This window comes from Amblyomma mixtum, chromosome 2 (genome assembly GCF_055824585.1).
Source record: "Amblyomma mixtum isolate Tamu chromosome 2, ASM5582458v1, whole genome shotgun sequence".
NCBI lineage: Eukaryota > Metazoa > Arthropoda > Arachnida > Ixodida > Ixodidae > Amblyomma > Amblyomma mixtum.
Window position 1 is genome coordinate 135,922,214 of NC_143013.1, and position 19,718 is coordinate 135,941,931.

Genomic DNA, 19,718 nt, shown 5'->3' on the forward strand with positions numbered 1-19,718 from the left:
TGCGAACGATTCCGTCACACCAGTCCGTAGGGCCTTCAACAGGACGAATAACCCCTTGCTCCCTCATCTTGTGTATTTCCTGCTCCACTGCTTTTCGTAGCGGTACAGGAGTGCGCCTCGCTGCAGTCACAGACCCTTAGGTCCGTGACTTCTTTGTCTGCGGCGTTTGCTGAATGACTGATGCAAGTTTCGGATCGGTTCGTTGCGCTTTGTTCAGTCGACCACCTTCGGCTATGAGAATGAAGACTCCATGTGCATCTTCAGGCGTTCTTGATAAGGCGTCGGCCACTACGTTTGTCTTTCCTGATGTATGGTCGATACTGAAGCTGTAAGACATCAGGTCAAGCGCAATGCGCACGAAACATATGTTCGGATTTTTCTTTGACATAATGTGCGAGACAGTCCAGTTGTCCGTGTAGATGTCAAAGTGCTCGAGTTCTTGTAAGTAATGATGAAGCTTGTTTGTAACGGCCCAGTGCACTGCAGTTGCTTCGAGCTCTGTTGAGTGCTTGTGCTTATCCGATTCCGGCACTTTCTTGCTTGCATATTCGATTATGCGTTTTTCGTTTCCGTGTTTTTGGGACAAGACTGCATCAAATGCGTGTATGAAGCTTAGACATGCACTTTGGTTGGAAGCGATGGGTCGAAGGTGGCTAGTATGGGTGCTTTGATCAAACCTTTTTTAAGTTTGTCCATGGCTTCTTGACATTCAGTAGTCCACGTTATCAAGGAGTCCTTTTTCATTAGTTCTGTGAGGGGTTTGGTGATGTTCGCATAGTCGTTTATATACTTCTGGTAATGCGATGTCAGCCCGAGGAAAGATCGTACTTCGGATTTTGTGTTCGGTTTGCCATATCTTGATATAACTGCTGTTCAAGGTCATTCTGAGGGTTTGTGAACACTTCCTATTTCATCTGTGGTGCAGTCTTCAGGTGTCGCTTGCCTGATGAGCTGAACGATTTCTTCACGGGATGGAAGTTCTTTGCTGCTTGCTTACGGTTGTGTCGTCCGTGACTGCTGCGCATGTCGTTGATGTCGGGCATTTGCAGGTGTCATTAGTGGCTTCGGAGTGTTCGACAGTTTTGTCTTCGGTCGGTGTCGTATTTGTCCCTTTCGTCCGGTTGGGTGGTAGCTTCTGTGCTTCCTTCACGATCTTCTTTGGAATCCATTGCAAGCTGTGAATCCCATTTGCGCATTGTTCACTGTAGTCATACAGCATGCACTCGCGCCAATTGGTTCCCACAATTGCGTTGTAGGCTAGGTCTTTTACGTAAAAAACTTTGACCTCGATTGTTGGTGAGGTTTTTGGATTGTGATACGTGCTTGCGTGATGCCTACTGGGATGTCTGATGTTCCGAAAGGTCCCTTGAGCAGAATGTCTTTTTCTGGTGCCACTTCGAAGCTGTGCTGTTTGGCAAATGCGTGAGACACTAATGAGACTGTTGAACCAGTGTCTCAGAGCGCTGAGGTTTCGGTTTCGTTGATTTTTGCCAGTAGGAGCATTAGTTTTTCGGGTTATTCTGCTTTGACTATGCAGTTGGTGTGCTCTTCGCTTGCTCTTGCCTCTCTGCAGCGCGCTGCAGACCTTTTTTGCTCTTCGGTCCTCGTGTCTGGTTGGGGCAATCTTTGGCTCGATGTCCCTTCGTTCTACATCATGCGCAGGTGTCTGGCGGTAGATGTTGGGTCTTCGGGTAGATTGCACTCGGGGCTTCCGCTAGATTTTTTTTAGGGAATTTTGAAGTCTTGGGGGAGGCTTGGTGTTTGGTGTTATCCTGCGATAGTCCAGTAGCTCGTCGATCAAGTTGAGCATAGTGCAAGAACTCACTTATGGTTCCACGGCGGAGATCGTGGAAGGCTGCGAGCATGGGCTTCGCACTGCCTTGTCGCACTCCCTGAATGGGCCAGTCAACCACATTGTCGTTGGAAACACCATATGTGCCTCATTTGATGCGTTGGAGCCGGGCGTACATGTAGCCGGTCATAGTTTCATTTTCTCATTGCACTCTTGCGTCAACTGAGGCAACCCACTGGCATAAGAGTAGTGGTTTGTCGAACTCATCTTTTAGCGCTGATACCCAGGTTGTCCAGTCGTTATACTGGTTGCCTGTGGTTTGATGCCATGATGATGCATGTCCTCGGAGTCGTGATATTCCTGCATTCAATGTTGCTGCATCAGTCCACGAGCAACGATCTTGCATCGACTCCACTGATGTCTTCCAATCTTGACAGCTTTCTCTTTCAGTTCCAGAGTAAGTCGGTAACGTTCCTGTCAAATCTGGCATTGCTGTTATTTGCAGCATCGTGCTGTCGTTTAGCAGGTTAGATATCATTTGACGTTCCAAGAATCGAGCCATCATCTGTAACGTAGTGTTGAGCACAACGAGCTCTGTCGTTGCACTTATAGTTCCGGATTGCATCATTGTCTTTTATAAAGGCTGGCACGAACAATCACGACAGTGAACACCGATGTGGCGGGCAGCATTGTTGACATCTTTTGTGCTCCTTCAGCCTATCGTTCAAACAACGACCAGTTTGGCCAACATAGGAACCACCACATCTCAGAGGGATCAAATACATGAGATCTTCTACGCACTTCACAAATTTAACCTCATGCTTTTTTGTGGGGACGGGTTCAGCTTTAATTGACTTTTTGGGGCCATTTACACGCGCGCACAAACTTCTCAATTTCACAGGAGCTGAAAACACAGCATCTACTCCGGCCCTCTTACCTATTATTTTCAAATTATGCGAGACAACATGAATGTAGGGTATGACAGACACATTTATTCTTCTGGTACTGTAGTCGACAGCCGCAGAAAGTTTCAACTTTTTCAACATCCGCTCCGCTACAGCTGCTAAGACGTTGAGCGGGTATCCTGCAGTAACGAGACTCTGAACGTGATAATAAAAACTATTGGCAGTCTTGTGGGTGCAAGATTTCTTCATGGCGTTACTGAAGCAAGACGCTATCATGCCCCTTTTTACGAGCTTCGAATGAGAGGAACTGTACGGAAGCAACGTTTTTTTTGCTCCTAGGTTCAAAACACCAGCACATATGTGCAACAGTGAAGTACAGAGCCAGGTCAGGAAATTTTATGCAGTCATCAACAGGCACTTCATGTGACACTTCAAGAGGTACAAGAACTTCAGAAAAGACTGAAAAAATTGCATTAGCTTCATCAAAATTCACCGAATCAGATTTAATTATACCCAGGTAGTCATCTACAAAACAGGAAGCTCTTGCAGCATTTGAGCTAATGAGACGATTTTCAAGTGTCCTGTCAAGCATGGCTAAATAAAAATCGCTGAGCAATGGAGCAATGCACGCTGCTATGCATATCCCTTTCTTCTGAGTAAAAACACTGCCATCCCATTCAGCGTAAGTGGACTCAAGGTATATTTGTAAAAGGGCCAAGAAGTTTTGTACGGAGGTGCCTGAAGCATTCTGAAAAGCAACTGCTCCGTACCTGTCAATTACTTCGTTAATGCACTTTAGCAGTTCGTCATGTAGGATAGAATAATACAAGTCCTTGACGTCAATTGAGAAAGCGCGGAACCTTTTGTCCTGGTTATTTTTCAAAAAGTCAGTTACATCGTCCGATTTTTTCACCTGATAAGGGTCGTCAATGGTTAAGAGAGCTAAGCTCTTTTGTAAAAACTTCCCCAGGCACTTTTGCCACGCTCCATTCTCCGAAATAATGACACGTAAAGGCATACCTAATTTATGAGTTTTTGCAGTAAAAAACATGGCTCAGTTTTTTGCACTTATCTGTCGAGGAACACAGGGCTTCTAAATTGAGCTTCTTGCACAATTTTTTAGCCTTTGTTTTGGCTTTTACAAGGTAGGCTGTACCACGCTCATTGAAAACCGAGCGAACTGCACCGCCTACTTTTTGCTTAAAACAATCCTTGGGGAATATTGCAAAACCACCTTCCTTGTCTGCGGTTAACAAAACCAAAGAATTATTCCGCAGGTAGCTGACAGTCTTGCTAATCGGGAGGTTGTTTGGTCAAGATCTCGGACGCAACACCACGTCCACTCCGCTGAAAAGACATCTACTGGCCTCCGGTTCCTTTGCTTGTCGGGAAACCCGTCTTACCATTGCTAGCTGCTCGGAAGGCTTCATCTTTGGCTCAACCGTGAACTTTGGGCCAGGACGTAGGACGCGCTGCACGTCCTCCGGAAGAGGAACACCTTCTGGGTTATGGACTTCGTTGAGCGTAACTGTAGGTTTCTTAGGAAGGCACCCTAGAAGTAGTTCAAGCTGCTGTTGCCACATGAACTCTGGCGTGCTGCTGATGAGGTGACTAACACCATGCCACTGGGTTTTCCAACCAACTAGCGGGTTGGAACATTGCAGAAGCAGCTTCAGGTGGTCCTTGCAAAGCCTCACTTGTCGTTGCCATTCTGCTCTCGGGAACTTGCATTTCCTTATACCATGGCTGACAGAAGGCAGAAAGCCTCCAAACAATGCCAGCACTTCAGCAGGAAGAAGACACTTTCGAATGGAAAAACCTAGCATTCGTGATTTGCAGGAGGCGTCGGCGATGACAGGGATGAAACGTGACGGTTCATACAGACAAGACGAGGAAATAGAGCCCTTTGTACAAGAAATGAAACTGTACAACAATAACTGATGGGCACGTTGGTCAGACATGGTTTCTTGTGCAACAGGGAAACTTCAGTCACTTTGCCGGTTTTCTCATCCGTGTATGTTATATCCATGACAAAATCAGTCTTCATGGACTGTTTCTTGCATACCTAAAAAAAAGTCAAACCACAATAGCCAATAGCTGTACTATGTACAAGAAGCACAATAACTGAGAAGCAAAAAAAGATTGCTCTATGAAGCACACAAGTTTAGCTTAGTATCCTGAAAATCAGACCGAAAATTAGTGCTTACTACTGTGTGCTTGGTTGGCACAAAAACTTTGCGAGAGATAGCTTTTGTTCCTGCTGTCCCTTTGTGTCTTGTTTGCAGGAAACTTGTAGATACAGATGCTTGGACGAATGCCACAGTTCAGTTTGCAGTCTGGTATGTGGCAGCATTTGTCTATTTCAGAACTAAGGCTACATTTGCCTGCTCACATCAGCAGAGCATGTACACGACACAGCTTGTGCGTGGAGAGTACCAGCTCTCCTGGGAAAATGCTTTGACCATAACTTCAACCATGCTTACCATTTATGGCAGTGTTTGCTACATACGCAGGATGCAGTCCAGTATGAGTCTAAAAGGTCAAGTAAATTTTAATATAAAACATTATTGCAGCGTTAATTTGTAACTAATATGCAACTGTTCATACAATGTTTACTTGACAGTTTTTGAAACTATAACCTGGTTGATCAAAGTGTGGCAGCGTCAAATTATCCTTTGGAAGCCCGGAGAACTGAACTGTCGAGGATCTCCTATTGGATTTGCCTATCTTCCCAATGATCCTTCTCTTGGTTTCTGTTGAGCAGTGGTCAGGTGCTGCATCATTTGTTGAATCCTCATCAGAGTGTGCATTCAACTCGCGTGTGCTATGAGCTTGTTCGCATCGGGTTGAACATCTGAAGTGGTTCGAACATCTGAATATCAGGTTGAACATCCTATTAGCGATAAAACAAGCCTAAACAGAGCCATAAGGTAAAGAGCAAGCCTCTGTAATTTGAAGGCAGAGAGAACCACCATGCACAGTGTCTTCATGCTTTGCCATAAATATGACAGAAAGCGGAAGCGAATGCCACTATTCACTGCCACTTTGCGCATCGAATATCTCAGTGACGAGATGTTTTAGAACCGAAGTGGGAGAGCAGGGTTCTGTTATGTTGTCTCTACAAGCCCTGTAAAGTAGCAATCCTGTTTCCAGATAATTGCATGCTTGCACATGCAAAATCGCAGGACTGCCTCTAGCGTGCTGGGCATACACATTCCACATCCGCAACTTGATGTGCACGCAGAGGTCTTGTGTATGCTCCACTAAAACTGTCTGTTCTCTCACCGTTTTCACATTTACTTGGTTACACAGTGCGATAACTCTGCAAGAAGCACCGATGAATGCAAGCCCCAGCCTGGTGAACGCTTCATAGGCTGTTGACACTGCATAGGATGAGCATTTCTCGCTTACTGCAGCTGCTTTTTCCGGTGTGTTCAATATTTGAATTTAAATTGCTTTACCTAGAACTATGTTTGGCACCCATTTGCAGTAATTAAAATGGCTTAATTTGTGGTCTGCAAGTGATGCCGACGACTGCTAATGGGTGCCTGCAGCGTTGATCTGCAGTCTGGGTCACAATGCTTAGCAGTGGTGCTTCCTGCTCATTGTATGTGCATCGTAAGGTGTAAGCAGTCATGAATTCCAGGTTACTGTGGTCAAAACTATGCTTGATGGCTGTTTGCATTCACTGACATTTGTGAACTCTGTCTATAATTGCAGACATCGCACATACGAACTCGGTGGACTCACTAAGCCTACTTGTACCTCAGGAGGGAATATGTTTGGGTGTGTTGGTTCATCGCTACACAGAAAGCAAATGCGCGGTAACTGCAGAGGACGAGGTGAGGAAAAGAGCCTGTCCTCTGTGGTTACCATGCTGTGCTTTCTATCTAAATATTTGCACTGCCAGTGAATGTTGAGGTATGAACATATGAAATGTAGTCACTCGTTCGCTTATTTGTAACACAGATAAGTTATAGACAAGAGCAGCTACTTAGGTCGTCATCTCATCGGTGTGAAGGTTTCATTCGGCCACTGATGCTGGCGCTAGTCGGAGTGTCAGTGATGGCATATCTGCCGATCAATGCAAAGACTGCCGATACGTCGCCGTTCATAGTACATTGTTAGAGGTGGGGGTTTCAGTGCTGCTTGACAGAACCTTGATAAAGTCGACACCCGTTCCAACCAGGATAGGAGTGAAGGAGTCGAGGGAAGGAGTTGGGTGGTTGTCACGGATCTCCCCGAAAACACTCGGGCCGAAAGACTGGACTAGGCGACACGTGTACCTACACAGACACACATTTAATGCACCCTACGCAACACAAACACTAGCACACAAAACTATCTAACAAAGCTAACTTAAAACACAAAGACTACCAATACACATTACCCGGGAACACCCAGTCTACTAGCGTTCGGCGTACGTGCTCACGGTTCAGTGCTGCTGATGCGTTGCATGGGTCCAGTCAGTGGCGTCTAGATAGCCGGCATCGAGGCGGCGTTCGAAGTACTGAGGCTGGCGTCGCTGGCGGCATCATTGGCAATGGACTGAAACTTTGTCGGTCGTGTCTGGGCGGAGAGAGCATTGCAGTTTGTTACTTTGTTAACATTTTGGAGGTTCAGGCTTGCAAGTCACAGTCTCTCAGCCTAAGCTTCACGCTCTTTTAGCTCTGCTGATTTCTCCATTTGTGCTTCCTCAGCTCTTTTATGCTCTGCCTCTTTTACCCACCTTTGTGTATTTTCCTAAGCAATTTCAGAATCATCCTCTTCCTCCATTACAAAATTTTCGATTGCCTGAATAACGTCCAACTCTTCTGCTTTTTCTTTCACATCCACTCTCAACTCATCGCAGAAGAACAGCGTTCTGTCCTCGACAACCATGTCAGGTCCATAGTCGCTGCCTTGAACTGTTGGTCTTGTTCGCTCATGGTAATTCTGAGCCACTACTCGTGTGCTACAGGCAGCAGTTCAGATTATCAACCCAGATTTTGAAGCTTGGAAGGTCCATAGCAAAACCAAACACTCACCCACAGATGCAGCACCTTGTCACCTGGTTCATTCAGCCGCTGCCAGCCATTGTTAGATTTTGGCCCTTGGTTCAACTTGGGTCATCTCCAGCCAGGTTCAGGTCCAGGGATCCAATCTCAAAAGGCTGCTGCCATGATGTGATGAGGAGGACGGCTTCAGGCAGAGGAGTTTACAAGGGGTTTATTTTGCAGATTTACGAGAGCACGTAAATGCTGTGTGCGTGTGGCATGGGTATAAGCTATGCGAGAGCCGCTTCTCTCTTTGTGCTGGTCATAATCCACCAAGGACACTTCAGTGCCATGTGAAGGCTCCGAAACAGTGGGAGCATCTACCTGGTCTTGCAAGTTTTGCTGGGAGAGCAACTTGCGCTTCTCTGCTACGTATCCAGCTGGGAACTTTCTGCGTGTGGATCCATATTGCCATACCTTGTGGTTTTCACTAAACTGTAAAATGACATGCATATTTTATAATGAGATATTGCGTAGGTGTCAGTCATCACATCCTCAGACCTGTATTACTGACTGAGCCAGGATGTCATAAGATACATGCACCCTAAATTTGCATAGTGTGAAAGAATCTCCAGAGTGCTTAAGATGATGACACACAGAACAGTTGCTGTTGACTTGCTCAAGAACCCCCTCCCAGCTCCACCTTCATGCTGCTCCCAAAATCTGAGATACTCCAGGTATCTCCGCTTTCTTCCAGCCATAAATTTGTAGAAAGTGCATTCTGTCCGAAGGTCGAAGCATTTAGTGAATTCTTGGAACTTGGGCTGGGCGAGAAATGTGCCCGTCGGCAGCATGCTGACACGACCCTCCCAAATTTTGCGCCTGTCCTCAGGTGCAAGCATTTCGGGAATATCGGATATGAATGGTTAACTGTCTTCTCGTTAAGCTTGCGATAGTCGTGCACCATCCTTCGTGGGGTCGTCGGGTGGACTGGTTGGTCTACCACGATCGTTGGAGCGCCGTATTTGCTCTCACTTTGTCGGATTATACCTTTGGCAAGGTAGTCGTCCACCTGCTCTCTAATAAACTGACGGTCAGCTGGAGAGCACCTGTACGGTCTCGATATGACCGGTTCGGCATGGGGACACATACCCAGTGCATCTGCTTTCGACGTGAAAGCTTGGTGGTGCTTCTGCGGAATAGACCTTAGCGCATTTTTCTCACTCTTGTTCGCTCGCGTGGTCATTTTTGACACCGTGTCTTCCACAAGAGTCGTGAAGGGCAAAGGACCTTCGCACTCAGCTGCACAAAGCCATGGTCGTCGGCAGCAGACTCATTAGCCTGACGGCAAAACGAAGCCACCAAAGCCTCTCTCATGTGTTTTGTGAAGCTTGGAGCCTGGCCCTGCGAGCTCAATGCCACGTTGACGATCCTGGTGACTTGCACGAGAGTCACGTCAGATTTGGCCAGATTTGCAATCGGTGTTCCTCTGGCACTGATGGGATTTCCTCCGCCCAGCATACTCATCGAATTCAGGTTTGGGTTCAATTTCACAGCCCAAACAAAAGTTCAAAAGCACGATGTAGTCCAGGATGTAGCCAGTAAATAGCTCCGTCACTGCACCTACTCCTATATGCAAAGAACGACCCCGTGTTGTTCAGGTGCCATCAAAGCACACAGCAATGTTGCCTTTGTGTCCAAAACATAAGTTTTCATAAAGTGCAACCGCATTTTTTGCGCGCTGCACCATAACAGCCTCAGCTGCACGCGTCACACCGGGGTTCAGAGTTTTTTTCAAATGCCGCCGAAACGTCTTGTTGTGGAGACCTCGGCCGGACGGGCCAATCGCTGCGAAGCCAGAAGATGGGAAGCCAGACGCGCGAACTTTAAACAAGACCAACATGGCATAGCTGTGGCTTTTCGTTTTTGCGCTGCGCACGGTGGAAACTAGCGCTGTTTGACTGCAATTTAAAGGCCGCTTTTGGAAACTACACTTTTTAAATCGACATTACGGTGCAAATACGCTTCAGATTGAAATGGAAATTTGCTCAAAGGTGCAGAATTATGCCAGCAATCCAGAAATGAAAAATTGAGAATAGGGTTTTTTGACGGGTTTTCGGTCCCAGAGAGCCCTGTCTCCCTTTAATACTCCCACGAAATGAGAGTGCACTCTTCTTCAGACATGCAGGATAAGCGGCACATTGCCTATATCAGTCTGTAGAAGCTGTACTTATGCATTAGGACAAACAAGGGGATGAAATAGGCGAAGCAGATGATGTTTTGTGTGGAATGTTACCTGTTTGATCTTTGTTCTGTCCTAGCATGTAAGTACAGTGCACCTTTTACCTTTATGACGAGTGCAATTTTGGTGCACACAACGATTTCTACAGAGATAAGGGGGGAGAAAACGAAAAATAGCTTCAGCAAATGTCAGAGCCTGGTGTTCCTGCACGGCCAAACTCAAGCTGCCGGTATCTCGGCAAGGACACAGGGTGAATGGCATTTGCGGGCTAATTTTGTGGATGCAATGCAGTAAGTAGGGAAGCACTTTCACCGAGCATTTTAAGAGAGTTTGGAGGAAGTCAGTATGAATTCAGATCCTGCAACTGATGTGTGAAAGGCATGATGGTGACACCAAAAGTGCTCATCACGTAACGCTGTGGCTGAATGCATGGAAAGACTGGCTGCAAACCTACAGGCACCTTGCCACTGCAGTGGAGCTTTACATCACACATAGAAGTGTGTGCAATAAACTTCACGACTGTTCTTTGGCCTAGATGTATGGAACAAGAAATCGGTGCCTAGCATGTAGTGCACCGCTTCCACTGGTGAACAAAAAAGGAGCACACCCGTTCAGAAATACACCAGCATCTAAGGCACAGAGTCTGGCATTGCATCTGCAGTGGTACAAAGCAGGTGAATGCTCTTTCTGAATGTCTCCGCAAAGATACATGAATGAGGGCGGGTTGTCATGTCACAAGAGGTAAATACAAGCAGACTTGCAGAGGACCATCATATAGGCTAGCAAACATCTAAATGATGAGGAGACCCGCACATTCAATAAAAAAAAAGTGAAAAAATAAACTAAACCCAGGTGAAAATTTCTAACTGGTTTCCAACTGGCTCCAATCAACTGGTTTAAGGAACAATTCCCAGTTGCAATAATGACCAGTTGAGACTGGAACCAGTTGCAGTCCCAGATGCAACTGGCACCTACAGCATCCCAGTTACAGATGTCCCTACAGAGGCGTCGGGATGTCCAAGCACTCCAGCTAGCTCACATACATTTGAGTAAGCGAGTACATGGCCGTCACGGGAGCGTGTGATGTGATAGCTGCGCCAATTGCGCTGATGTGCGCCAAAAGGCAAAACCTGCTACATCCTGCTACATTTTTGTTATTCTGCGCCAAAGCTGCGCCAAACGCGTATTTTCACATTCCGAAAGCGAAACTAATATCTCGAGGTTGAAACGTCCATGCGCCCCACAATTGCGAGTGACATCAATCCTCACGTCAACATCGATCTTCATCGCCATTGCACACTTCGCATGTAGGGCAAGTCGAACTACCGGACAATGACGTGCTTGGAAGGCTGCAGCACAAGTGGGCAGGCCTAGCTTGCTGAAGGGAAAGCAAGGCTTTCAGCTGCTGTTGACAAAATGTCGCCTAAGGCAGCCAACTAGGCAGTATTTTGCAGTTAAAGACTGAATGATGTTGCTCACAGAAAAAAGGCACAGAATAGGTCCACTGCTTTTTGACAGGCCAAGAAGCCGAAAAGTTGTGCTGTCGTGTACATAATTATTATTCAGTTCGAAACGCTGATAGTGTTTTTTCATTGTTTTTCTGTAAGCTTGTGATCTGCATTCTAGTCGTTTTTAAATAAAAGCTCCAGTGAATTCCTTGTTGTCCATCTATAACTGCTGTCCTATAGGGGCTTGGCGGCTATAACACAGGGCTGATCTATACTTGGTCGCATAAAAGATTACATGACACTGAAGTTCTAAAATTAGTTATTTGGGCCAACATATGATGTTTCACAATTGCCTCTAATTTAATTAAATTATTGCCAAAACCACGATCTGATTATGAGGCACGCTGTAGTGGGGGACTCCAGAATTGGACCACCTGGGGTTCTTTAATATGCACCTAAATCTGAGTACACGGGTGTTTTTGCATTTTGCTCGCATCGAAATGCCCCTAACATCCTATTGAACAGCACCTTTTTGTTCCCATAGGTTTCCTCCTTATTTTTCTATTTTACTTCTCACAAAGTCAATTTTTTCACTTGGCAATGAGCCTTGAGCTGCTCCAAAAGCTTGTTTCCCTGCTCCAAAATTCCCTTTTGCTCCAAAAAGCTGCTCCAAAATGGCTTCAGCCAATCACATCACTGCGGGAGCCCAAAACACTGCGGATGACTTTTGTGTGTGCCAATGTTTTATTGTGCCTGGTGCTTTGTGCCTACACTGAATCTTCTCGTTGAGCATATTCGTCAGGTTTATAGGCTGTGGTGGCATCAGTACTCTTCTGCCGATCCCAGTTGGTCAGGGTTGCTGCAAAACAAAACATAATTGTTCGTTATGTACAAACAAGAGGACAGCACAGCAACCACTACAAACAAGCCCAGTAATCTATGCTGTTTTTACCGACGCAAATCTGTGAGGAGTCAAAGGATGCCCTTGCGGCACTAAAAAGCAGTCGTGCTGAGCGCAGTGTGCTTCCACATGCACTTCGGCACACCATCCGAATGCATGCCCACATTTCGGTAGTAGAGGTCAGTTGCGTACATCATCAGCCTTTGTTTCAATGCACAGCGAGTTTGGCAAAACAGCCAGACAAGTGAGCCTAAAAAAATAACATGCCACTAATGCGTTAGAATGTTTCATTACGAATGCAAAAACTGCATAAAATGCACTTCAATGAGCGGACTGAGTACGCACCTGGAAGGGTCGTGATTCCAGCTGGTGAAAATGACTTGTAGTCCTAATTCGTGCTGACAGGTCCACTTTGCCGAGTAGTAAAAGCAAGCAAACTGTCTCCCTTCAGTTCCATCAAGGAAAGAACGGTTGAACAATGTTGAACTGTTGAGCTCCGATATGCTCTGAGGTATGCGTCAGAACCGACACCTAGAGCTGCTGAGCTAATATCCTGCACGCACAACTCGCACTCGATGTACTTGTTTACTTCATGTACAACATACCCAGATAAGTAATATACTATACTGTCATCTATAGAGCCTTTGAAGTAGCTGTGTTCATCACTCATTTGGTCAGGAGTAATACGTGGAAACCAGCCTTTTCTCAATCTCAGTGCGCGAGCTCGCTCTGTTTGAGCGATGAGCCTCTCCAACGGTCTTCAATGTTTCTTCCACACTGACATATGCACAGCATTCGGTTCGCCTTGAACACTTCCCTGTAGTGCTGTCTTGATGGGTGTATATAGGATCAGCAAGTGAAATATCTGAGAGAAATTCACAACGGTAGGGTGTGACTCATCACCCCCAAATGATCGTGCGAGGCCAAAATGCCGCTGAAAGAGAAATGACAAGCATTAGAGAAAAAGTTTGCGTCTCTAAATTATAATTGAAAGTGAAGAAAGGTCATTCTGTTGCCTCCAAGAGGTCCTGGTAAAGCTTGGCAGTCAGTATATAGAATGCTCCCTTGTTGAACAGATAATTGATAATATTGCCGCGAGTCTTTGTAGCGTTTGTTTGTTGTGTTTATTTGTTCATGCTTCAAGGCTCCCGGCTCGCCGCTTTATCGCTTCGTGTGACGCAAGACGCACCTAGAATTATCTCGATGGATCGCATCCGGACGGAGCCGACTCTAGTTGGTGCCAGAATGTTCTAGTAACTTCTAAAGCTTTTTCTCGAAGATTCGCTATCAGCTTTAAAAATAGCACGCGGCGGGCATTCTGTTCGACGACCGCCGAACACGCTTGTTGCTACGCCGCCGCCGAGTGATTCAGTTCTTTGCGGGCGCAAGTCAGCCCGAATAAAGAGTTCCGTTTCGAAGACATCCTCGTTGTTTTCCTGTTCGCCGGACTGCAGTCACCACTACGTGACATCTGGTGGAGGTTCGGGGTAGGTATGTCCCTTGAGAGTCACTCGCGCTGTGCATCGTCCTGATGGCTTAATGAGGTGGCCCCCTGCAGTGCGAATTTGTGGGCCGTCCCAAGCGGTCGTTACTTTCCTCAGCTGCGCAGCAAACGGTCCATTCATCACCGAATAATCGGCTTTTGTGTCGACTAGAGCGGTAACTTTTCGGCCGTCGATAACGACTTCTAAGTCGGATGTCCTGGCTCTGGCGTTGCATGTCGTCTTCGGCGTCGGGTCACGGCTTCGTCGGATATGTGAATTGTAGGTGGGGCGTGTGGTAGAAGCTTTTCCTGATGACGGCGTCGTTTTGAAGGCGGTTCGCGTCGTGGTCGAGGCTGTTGTTGCATGCGTCGTCGGCGTATTAGGTGTGGTGTCTACATACGGCGTGGTCGCTGGAGGATCTTCGTCGTTTCCTCGGCAAGCAACCTGACCTCCACAGGTTGCTTTGTTTAGTTTCCCCCACGCGGGCTAGGGGACCTTCCTCGGACAGCCGCGGCGTAGCTGCGGCCCGGTGATGCAAAACGTGCGGTGGACGGAGACGGCGAGCGGGAAAGACGGCTTGACGACACATACTCCCCTCTGTGCAGGTAGTCGTCTATTTCCCGTGGTCGCTGGCCGGGGAATGGTCGTGGGGCGTCAATGGCGAAACCACGCAGGCCGATGCGTCTGTACGGGCAGTGTGCGAAGTACATGACCTGCTTTGCCGCAATGGAAGCACAACAGGCGGTTGTTGGAAGTCCTCCAGGCATCGCACTTCCTTGGGCTTGGGCGTCGTTCGTAATCTGGGCGGGCGGAGGCAGGGGGACGGCGTTCGGGAACAGCTGGTTCACGTCGAAGAGGCGGACTTCGGCTCCCGCGTTGGGGCTGAGGACTGCGTAGTGCAGCGGCGTAAGTTAATGCTGGAGCTTCAGCAGGAGGCGAAGATGATGGGGTGCCAAGGGCATGCTGCACTTCTTCGCGTACGATTTCCTCAAGGGTCGCTACTTGAGGCTGGTTGGGAGATGGTAGCAGGCGACGCAGCTCTTCCCGTACAATTTCTCGAATAACATCCCGCAGGTTGCCTCCGAATGCTGTGCCATCCGAGAGGGCAGTCGAGGTCACTTGGAGCTGTCGAGGAAAATGACGCGCTCGTGCTTCCAAGGTTCTCTCTATGGCGGCTGCTTCACTGGTGAATTCCGCGACTGTCTTCGGCGGGTTGCGGGTCAGACCGCCGAAAAGTGCCTCTTTAGCGCCACGCATCAAAAGCTCCACTTTCTTCTCTTCCGCCATGTCAGGATCGACTCGTCAAAAAAGGCGCTTCATTTCTTCTACATATGCGGTCACTGACTTGTTCGGGTGTTGGATGCGAGACTGTAGAAGCAGCTGAGCTCTTTCTTTCCTGATGATGTTCGTGAAGGCCTTCAGGAACTCCCGCTTGAATAATTCCCACGTCGCAAGAGAAGCTCTAAGCGTCACAATGTGACGCTTAGAGACTGTTGTGAGTTGTGAGGCAAACAACTTGGTGCCCTTTTCAACTGCATTTTGCTCAGTCACGTTAAGGAGCTCCAAGAAGCGCTTTATATTTATAGTGTGAAAAAATTGGGTGAATATTTAATGAAGCAATGGAGCGGCACATTTACTAGCAACCCTAGGCTCTAGAAATAGCAGCTCGGCTGCTTGCCTGTATCTTTTTAAAATGGCGCCTGATTCCCCAGGGTGCTAACGTCGATGAGTGGAGGATGTTTGTCATTAGGTCCAGTGACGGCAGCCCTACCTCCGGGGGTCGCCATCCTCAGTTTTCCCGTTGCGGGCTGGAGGACTGCCGGACGTAGGACTGGCAAGGTTGGTGAAGAGAACCGTCAAGGCGACGGTGACCTGGACTGGCGTCGGGCAGTGGGCACAGTAGGGATGTTGGCCGCCTGGTACTGGTCGATGTCGCGCGGTCGTTCACCATAGCGTGGCCGGGGTGCATTTGGCGAAAAGTTGCGCAGGAAAATCTGGTGGTACGGGCAGTTACGACGGATGTGGCCTGCTTCGCCGCAGTGACCGCACAGGGGCCTGTTGTTCGGCGTGCGCCACATGTTTGCCTTCGTGACGGGTGGGCGGTCGTCTGGAAGCACTGCCGTATACGGGAATGGGTGGGACGGTGCGGTAGGGGCAGGAGAGTAGAACGCCGGTGGTGGTGGCGCAGGGCTGCACAATGCCTCGCTGTATGTCATCACACAGGGCGCTGGCGGTTGGGGAGGTGGAATGGGCTGCACCATACGGCATATCTTGTCACGAACAGCATCCAAAATGGCGGCGACACTAGGAGGCTGCTCAACAGAGCGAAGCTTCTGCAGCTCTTCGCGGACGATACTCCTGATGAGCTCATGGAGGGTGGCATTCTCGTCCACGTGCTTCGGCATGTGACGCACTCCAGAGCAGTGATGTTTGTGGGATGGCCGTAGTGTGCAAACCGCTGTTGCAGGTTGCCCACCACGCCTGCTGCTTCACTTGCAAAATCGGCGACTGTAGCGCACGATCCCGACGAACAATTGCTCCTTCACTCCCCACATCAAATGGCACACCTTCTTGGCTTCCGACATCGAAGGATCAGCGCGGTTGAAAAGCCGGGTCATATCCTCCACGAACATCGCCACGCCCTCGTTTGGCTGCTGAGCTCTGGATTGCAGGGCCAGTTCAGCACGCTCCTTCCGTTCGTTGCTGCTGAACGTATCCAGCAACTGCCACCGGAAATCTCGCCAGGTGTGGATGGCGGACTCATGGTTTTCGAACCACGTTTTGGCGGCGTTCTGGAGAGCAAAATAGATGTTCCGAAACTTGCGGTCCTGGTCCCACAGATTGAATTCAGTGACCCTGTCGTACCTGTCCAACCAGTCCTCCACGTTCTCAAACTTGTCGCCATGAAACGACGCGGGTGTACGAGGCATACGGAGAAGTAACGGTGGGAAACTCACAGATTGCTGGATGGTATGGCTGGCCACCCTAGAGGTCATCGTGCGGGGTGGCGCGGTGAGAAGATTGTATTCCGGTGCTAAGCCTCACAAGCGGTGGCTTCTCTTATGGACAGATGTCATGTCCAGGGGGTGTGGCTGAGCGCTGGAGGTTCCTGGGATCTCCTTGTATATGGATCAATACCCCGCACCTCCACCAAAATGTCACCGAACGGCAGTAGAGCGTTCTTACTGGCAGAACAGTACTTGGTAAGGGCACTGAGCAGAGCACAGCCGACCGACCCTAGAGCGGAGCAGAAGACGACGAAGTCTGGCGCGCAGCAAAGGACGAAGACAGACCGCATGGGGGTGCCGGTAGAATGTCTAAAATAACTGTGGCACTATTTTGTGTACAGGAATAACTTTTGCTATTTTCCATTCCTTAGCAAGGCTACAAGTTGATAAGGATTTTTTAAACATTAGATACGAGTATTTAGTGTTCAGTACAGCATATCTATATAGAAAAGTGAGGAATATTATCAGGGCCGTTTCCTTTTTTTTTTGTATCTATTGATAGCAGTAAGCTAAGCATGTCTGTCTCACTTGTTGTCATTAAGCAAACAAGGGAAGGGGAATGAGGGGCTCGTTATAATTATGAAAGAAGCCAACAGCCAGAGAAACCAAGCGGCACTCTGATTGCGGTGGTTAATTACACTTTAATTACACATTGCACTTATGCAGTCCCAGCCAACCAAGTAGTGTTCAGGGGATATCCATATAATATAAATTATAAAATATCAGATCGCATTGCTTTTAAGCGAGCAAACACTCGTCAAGTTTTCACTTGTTTGCAAATTTTTAAAGAAAGCCAATGTTTTAAATCTAATATAATGTAACATCTATACACTTAATATAACAGATCATCTAACCTTGTGTTTGTGTGCATGATAGCCACAGTTTCTTATGCGCCATAAAACCCCATATAACTAACCAACAAAATATCAGATGTCCATATAATATTCTCACAAGTTCATATTATGTCGACAGAATATCCATATCAGCTTCATTTTGATGACAGTGGACGCTTATATAATGCCCATATTTTGGCCACATATGGTCACTCTGAGATATTTAAAGGACGCTGAATAGATACTCAGGAGTTCTACGCTCAATGTAATGATGCTGTGACAATATAACAAAGCACTGGGCAAGACCACCATTATTCTTATATATCTCTGTTACCTAGTCAGGTACCCCACCACTGTGACAAAGCTAAGGTGCAGGCACAATCCATGCAAAAAGAGGAATGGTGGACGACTACTCTGGAGAGGTACCCTCTTGATTTCGAGTGGCCTGTGAATATAATAGAGCACAATACATAGTATTAAATAGTAGTCGTGTAACTAAAAGTGCACTTTTGTGGAGAAAAACGTGCATGCTAAAGCAGTTCCTGCTTGGAAAAAATTAGCTCCAGAATGACACTACAGCCAACTAGGAATCAAAACCTTCAATGACGTGCTGTTTGTACTAAATCATAGAACTTTTCGGAAAGTGACTGCATTATGTGCCATTTATCGTATGCTGTGCGATGTCAGTGCACATTAAAGAACCCCAGGTGGTCGAAATTTCCGTAGCCCTCCACTATAGCAGGTCTCATAGCCCGAGTGCCTTGGGGCGTTAAACCCCATAAAACAAACTTCAATTCAAAACAGTCCTTATCATTCAGCGAAGTGAGAACACAAATGGCGAACGTTTTCTAGGTATGGAAACTGCTAAAAAATTGTAAACAAAATTTTTAAAATTGAGGTTTATGAAATTGTCGCCCTAGGCATCTTCAAATCATTTTGAAGACATATGTGATGCAACGGCACATGGGCTGTAATTAATCAGTGGTTAGGGCACTCGACTACTGAGCCAGGCAACCCAAGGTTTGATCCCGGCTGTGGAGGCTACACAGGCATGCAAGGTGCCTGTGCAGCAATGTCAGCGCATGATAAAAAGAACCCAGAGTGGTCGAAATTATCCACAGCCCTGCAGTACAGTGTCCCTCATAGCCAGTCGCTTTTTGACGTTAAGCCCCATGAACCAAATCAAACTGAATTCTGAGAAAAAAATGACATCAGTTGTAGGGCCAAAATCTATCGCCAAAATATTGGAGGTCACAGTACCAAGCTTGCGATTTTGTGAAATATATTTGCTATTTCAGTTGTATACAAGGCATTCTATCTGCTCAATTAGCCTTAAATAAAACAATCTAAGCTATGCAGACTACACTTCAAGCTTTGTGAATTCGCGGTGCACCTAATTGTGTACAAGGGGACTAAAAATGTTAGGCTACATGAGGCAGCAAACCAAAAAACTAATAGTGTGCACACAAATGCTCACAAAAATCAAAAGTATCTTTCTCCATAACAGTGGATAGCACGAGGTTAAGAATGTAAACTTTGGGTATGCCAGGTCTATGCAGACAAGCACGCTTTTGGTCAGCACTGTACACACAAATACAGTCCCAAGCTCACAAAAGGTATAAGAGAATCAACTTGCCTCAGCTTTCTTTGCGTGCCTTTCCTGCAGCTGCTTCCGCCTGCAGGACGCATGCTGCAGCCATTTTTTTTCCACTCCTTCTATCTCGGCCAGTGTTGTTGAAAACATCTTGTTCGATCGAACAGCATCTATGCAGAACGATGGGGCACATTCATTATGAAAGCACACATGGAAAAAAAGAGCCGTGAATGGTCGATATTGTAATAAGTCTGGTTGGTAGATCATAAACGGGGAATGCAGCATGAGGAAACACGGATGGGAACAAAATTGGAATGGGCTGGCATGTAGGTTGATTCGTTTGTAAAGCAATCCTCCATCTATACATTTCCAAACGCATGAAGCAGCGCCTGCCCTTTCCCATCGGCGTTTTCCTGAGTTGTACTCACCAACTAAAAGGGTTTTGATAGTTTACTACTGCCTATATGCAAAATCACAAACCCACAAAAAAGCAACAAAGAATACATCTTGCTTACTACAAAAACATTAGACAAGA

General features: G+C 47.1%; 1 pseudogene; it reads right to left on the reverse strand.

Moving 5' to 3' along the window:
- Positions 1-12,629: 12,629 nt before the first annotated feature.
- On the reverse strand, positions 12,630-16,678 carry LOC149361020 (uncharacterized; annotated as a pseudogene).
- Positions 16,679-19,718: the final 3,040 nt, after the last annotated feature.